The following is a 6,000-nucleotide window of genomic DNA, read 5'->3' on the forward strand; positions in this document are numbered from 1 at the left end:
CAACGAAATCGAATTCATTTACTGTTATAAAACAAAAGAAAGAACTTTTCAAATTATTATACCGAAAGAAACCACTTTATCAGAATGGTTAACCTCTTTCACAACTTTTCCTCTTACAATATTTGCAAAGCAATTTTTCACCCACATCAATTTCCCATCGGGTGATATTGTTAAGTTATTCCCCCTTGACATTAAGCCGCGTTATTTCCGCCAAGACGGTTGATAAATTTTATGACATACGTCGCCGTCGCTGCTATACTTAAGAGGTATCGCGTTCGTCAAATAAACAAGTAGTAAAGTCGTTGTTATACAAAAGTGAGAGAATTGTTCTAAATCAATGCAAAACATCGTCAACATTCATATGAAGTGGTGCACTACATATTAGAGTGGCCTATGCTCGCGATGATTAAAGATAAAAGGACATATATTATACATATATCTACTCTATGCAAAAACGATATGAGTGGTACGGGATAGTTCAAAGTGTAAAGTTTATTGAGTTCAGGTATTGTACCTATAGAGATTATATCGTCACCTCATTTTAGACTTAAGGTGCACCTAAGGCTAAAAACGAACGTTGACTTTGACTCAGCAAACATGGCGAGCTAAGCTAGATTTCCGTATTTACAAAACGTACTTTACCTAAGTTTAAGCAGGAAATTACAAACTAAGCTTAAAGTTTAACTTAATTTCTTGCTTAAACTTAGACAAAGTTTAAGCAAGAATTTGAATGGTGAATCTTTGCTTAGTCGTAGTAAAAGTTTTGTAAATCTCAGCTTTAGTGTATCTAAGCTTCCAGTGTGCTTAGGCATGAGCTCTAAGACAAAAGTAATCTCTATTGCAAAATGTTAAATTTTTATCGAAAATTATAGTCGTCGCGCATACTTATGTAAAAAAGAAAATTTCTCCAGCCCTCTAGAATTTTGTGTAATTCTGAGATATCTTCGTAGATCTCTGCCGCTCTCCAAGCAGCAACTAAGATTTTTATCGAGGGTGTTTTTCCCCGAAAATGTCTCGTGATTGGCATACTAGCGACCGTATTACTATTATTCTATTAAATTTTCGATGACATTTTGGGTGTGCGTAGTTTGAAAATAAATTGCCTTCAACTATGTTTGTAACCACAATTAAAACAAAATTATTATAAAAATATATTGGCTGCATAATGTCTGGTATTCGCTTACATATAAGAAAATCTTTGATATTTTTCTATTTTCACTAACATTATAAACGTCAAGAACATTACAAAAAACAACAGCGAAATGAAGAACGAGTGGGCTGGTGCTCTGCCTCTTTGTTCTGTTACCGATTAGGTGTGAACACAATAAAAAGTAATTTCATTTAATGAATAATGGCACTTCCTAGGGAAACCTTTGGCTACGGTAGAGAGTCTCATGTTTTGAGTAGTGCCTTAGTTGATAGAGAAAAGTTTCTCAACGAGTTGAGTTTTGTCTATTCCCCTTACGTTAACCCTACTGGTCAAAATTGCTGTAATAACGTAAGTGACGGTCTTATTATTTTTTAATCAGAAAGTGTTACACGACTAAAAATTACAAGGGCATCCAGTTCAATTTAAACAATGTTCAAAGAGAAACATTGACATTTTCCATACTTGGACAAACGATTATTGATACTAATACTTTCTCAAAACATTGTAATCACAACGGAAATCCCGCCTATCGACAAAAGGAAAAAACAAAAAAATCATCGTTCTTAAAGGCAAAGCGTTCTATTGGGCGTTCCTCGAATTACATTACTCCCCGCGATAGCTACAACGCTATCTCGTCATGCAAATTTATGCAAAGCACAAAAGTCGATACTCGGTCTCTGGATATAACACGACTAGCATCTTGTACGTGTATTAAGTTTCAAGACAATGCTGTAAGCAGTTTTGATATAAGATGTTAAGCGAAAAGCCGAGGTCAAACACAATACTATAGCGAATATGGCACTATGTCGGTTTTATTTACAGAATTTTTCTAATGAGGTACCAAATATACACTTCAAAAATGTTTTCAACTGTAAAAAGCATGTTTATGCAGCCAAAGTGCCTATGTTAGTTCACGGATTCCATGAAGAATAAGTTAAATATTGAGTTATCTCTAGTTCCTACTATTTAAAAAAAGTGAGAAAAAGGATGGCGTTACACACACACTAGATAAATGTAAGACTCGTGGTTGTCACTAATTACAGGTTTCTTACCACAGTATGATATCTTAAGTTAGTTATGAGTTCTTGAGTTAGCAGCAGAGTTTTTACCCAAAGGTTTTAACCCATTTCTGCCCAAAATCGCTGGCATCCAAAACCGACGAAAACTTTCGATGTAAAATATCTTTTTTAGACGAAAAAGAGGCAATTCCACAATACAATACCCACCTTGCAATCATGTGGATTCTCACTAACGGCTGTCTTTTTTGAAGACGGAGTAAAATTTGTTGCGCAAAAGTGTAGTACGATTGCGAGCAACTAGTGATTGTAGTCGATAAAATCTATTCTATTGACTGTCGACTGAATATTGCTCACGCTTGTGGAATAAATAGCGAATTTGTTTCATTTCAGTCATTCTCAACCCTTATTCATCTAATTACTGTTACACAAGTTCACTTGAATTGTCAATTTTTGTAAGTTCATGCACTGTATTTGGAATTATGTTTATGAAAAATACAAACAGAAGATATGTTTTAAAGCTTTTCATTTTAATTCAATGTATATAATCTACAATCAAATTTTAAAATTAATATATATTAATATACATATAAAAGTAATGTATAATTAAATCAGGCTATTCTTGTTAAAATATATATGAATAAAAAATATCTCGGTACTAATAATAAAGAAGACAATAACGCAATCGATACCAACTACATAACTGTATAAAATTTTGTGATAACTGGCAACCCTACAAATGTCATTTTACTTACCGTCTTCAAAAAAGACAGACTATACTACGAATCGATTTTTATGTAATTCAATTCAAGTGCAGGTTAGGTCCTAACCTAACGATTTTTTGTACCGATTTATTTCAATGCGAGTTCCTAGTGAATCGATTTAATAGAAGGGTAAATCGAATTTTGTAGATCAGAAAGTAATAAATATTTTGTAATAATATCATTAAAATTGAACAATACTCAATTTACAACAAAAATACTCGCATTTAGTTGTAAATGGTTAATGCCCTCTATTTTGGGCATTAACTGGTATCAATAAAAAGAAATCATGCCGTGTGGCAAGAAACCTGTAATTGGTGATAATCATTTAGTAGGTATATTAATTGAATTGCACGTTTTGAACTCACATTAACAGCACAAATCTTAAAAGCAGTGGAGGAAAGTTCAACACGAACTAAACTGAGCATTAGAGCTAAATCGATTCCGATTATTCAAACAAGAAACACGGAACAATAGATTTGTTTGCTTTGTTAAACAGGCAAATATTGGTTCCAGGAACTAGCGCGTGATTCGAGCTTTGAGCGGGCTGAAGCTCCACATTAATGATTATTGATTAGTGTACGTATTATTAGAGCCATATATTATTATTTATTATTTGTTATGATTTCGATGGCTTACTTTTTAAATCATTGTATTAACCATTATACTGAGCCGAATAAATTTATTCAACTCACAAAAGAATGAAGAATAAAAGCTTTTCCTCAACAAGCCACTTTGAAATAATTTTGAATTTATTACGGAATCTATTTTTTAGAATTACGATGCTACAAACGCAGGCGACAAATTTATTGCACCTCTTTATTCGCTGTAAAGTCTTTATGTTATATGAGTATCTTCACAAAAAGGAGATTATTTTTAATTTGATTGCATATAAACGTCTAAGGAAAGCCACGGACTGACATACAATGTTGTGCGATAAAGAGAAGAGCGAGGGGTTGCGATAAGTTTCCTCACTGGACCGTGAAATAATGAAATTAATGTTACCAAAAAACTCATTTCCAATTTTCTATTTAAAAATTCTTCCACGTTACCATGATAAATAGTCCAACCATCCATAACGTGGGCAAAAGGAGTGTTTTGCAGTTTTAAACAAAAATTATGTCTCTTTTTTAAAAGTGAGCAAAAAATTCTTTAGACGCGGTTGTCGTTTGAAATCAAGATTGATGGATCACCGTGTTATTTCTGCGAGAGCCATGCGACGAATTCCTATTCGGTTATTTTTTCAAGAAAAATCGGCCAACTACAAGCAATACTGTCTGTGGTTATGGATGTTTAATTTTGAAAAAGATAGGTGTAGTTTTTATAACTTACTAAAACTAATCAAGGAAACACAACACAAATATATATAATGTGGAATAGCGATTCACGCGAGAGAGCGAGAGAGAGCGCGGTACTTTCGTTTGATGTACCTACAACGACGGTGAAATAGCATCGTTCAGTAACTCATCGCGTCCCAAACCGCGATATTTCATCGTACGAAAAAGTTTATTATAGCGTTTTTGGTTGAATCCAATTGGATTGGACACGTACAGGCTTGAAAACACAGGCTTTAACTTTTCACCAGGCACATGTCTATTTATACGTAACGAACCGTTCTTGTATGTTGTAGAAATCAAATATATTTTGTGTTTGTGGTTGTACATGGTTTCAAACATTGCCTTGTGTTACGCTACAACGTGGATCTTTTCTCGTGTTTGTAGCTTGTTACCTAATGAATTGGCCAAACTTTGAAATAAGCTGCGAGCCATTTGTAGTACTACTAGCTTTTTCTACAGTTTTGAAAATCACAACTTCGCTTCTTATCATTTATCTATAAATTTCTTAAAATTTGAGATGGTATTAGCGAACCTGACGCAATACCCGGTGTCGGTGGTCATTCACCAAAAACATAATGTTTACATATGAAAATTATTAATACTTTACGTTTATCACAAACTAATATATCTGCAAAGTTCGGTTGCGTATATTGGCCTTTATTGTTTTCTTATTTCTTGCTTTCTAATCACAAATTGAATTTTAAACGCCAAAGCCAGTTTGCTTATACCTCAAGTATCTAGCAGTACCGACTTTCAAGAGTAATTAGGTGGGGAGAAGAGTAATTTGGTGACAGAGTGATCATATTGTTGCATTGATCTTGCTCTGCTATAAGGTCACTCAACCGCTAACTCATAGAGAGCTCGAGCCCTTAACCAAGTTTTATTGTTTTACTAGACCAAACGTTGGCTGCCCATTATTGATATAATACTTCAAAGCCCCTTCTGTATCTTTGTAATATAATAACAGTTATTAATTTTAAGTTTCGATAATCTATGAAATTAATTTGCCAGATTACCTACATTTAGACAACGAAATCGGGTAAACCAAAAACGACGAAACGTTAGTCGTTGCCACGTCAGACTTTGAATTCTAACATTTTTGTTTGATCCATGTTAGATTTAAAGGCAATCGCAAAATTAAAAAAAGACGAAAACGAATAAAGCCAACATTTTAAATTAACACAGTTTATTATAAATTTACTTTATTTCATTTCAATGCGGGCAGAACCTTTGAAGTGAGATTTCATACTTCAACCCCTAATAGGCTCAAGTTTGATGAGAGAAATACTTTGAATTCAAAACCTAAAAATCGATAGTAGAATAGCTAACTTTTCGGTTACTTTTCTAAATTTGGCTTAAGTTGAGGAACCACTGGAAAAAGTAATTTTAGACTAATCGAGTTTCCATGTGTGATCGCATTTGAGCTGACTTGGTACTTTAGTTTGAAAGCCCCTTTTTAGGCGTTTTAATCACTCATCAAATCCGATATTATTCACTTGCAGAGGGGATAAGGCTGAACGGTGGCTATTGTGTGTATCGTGAGCACAAACCTCGCTAAACTGTTTCGATAAAAGGAAAAAACTTTATTGAGCTCAAAAGCGTCTCTTATGTTCTTGGGCATATAGCAAACCCACCAAACTTTATATGTACTACCTCACCGGAACCTCGTAGGGTGAATGATAACGACGATTAGTACGATAATAGTGCATAACTTTTTATGCTTAAATAAGAGAGTT

Source organism: Hyposmocoma kahamanoa, unplaced genomic scaffold (assembly GCF_003589595.1).
Source record: "Hyposmocoma kahamanoa isolate Upper Pololo Valley unplaced genomic scaffold, ASM358959v1 66, whole genome shotgun sequence".
In the NCBI taxonomy this organism is placed as follows: Eukaryota; Metazoa; Arthropoda; class Insecta; order Lepidoptera; family Cosmopterigidae; genus Hyposmocoma; species Hyposmocoma kahamanoa.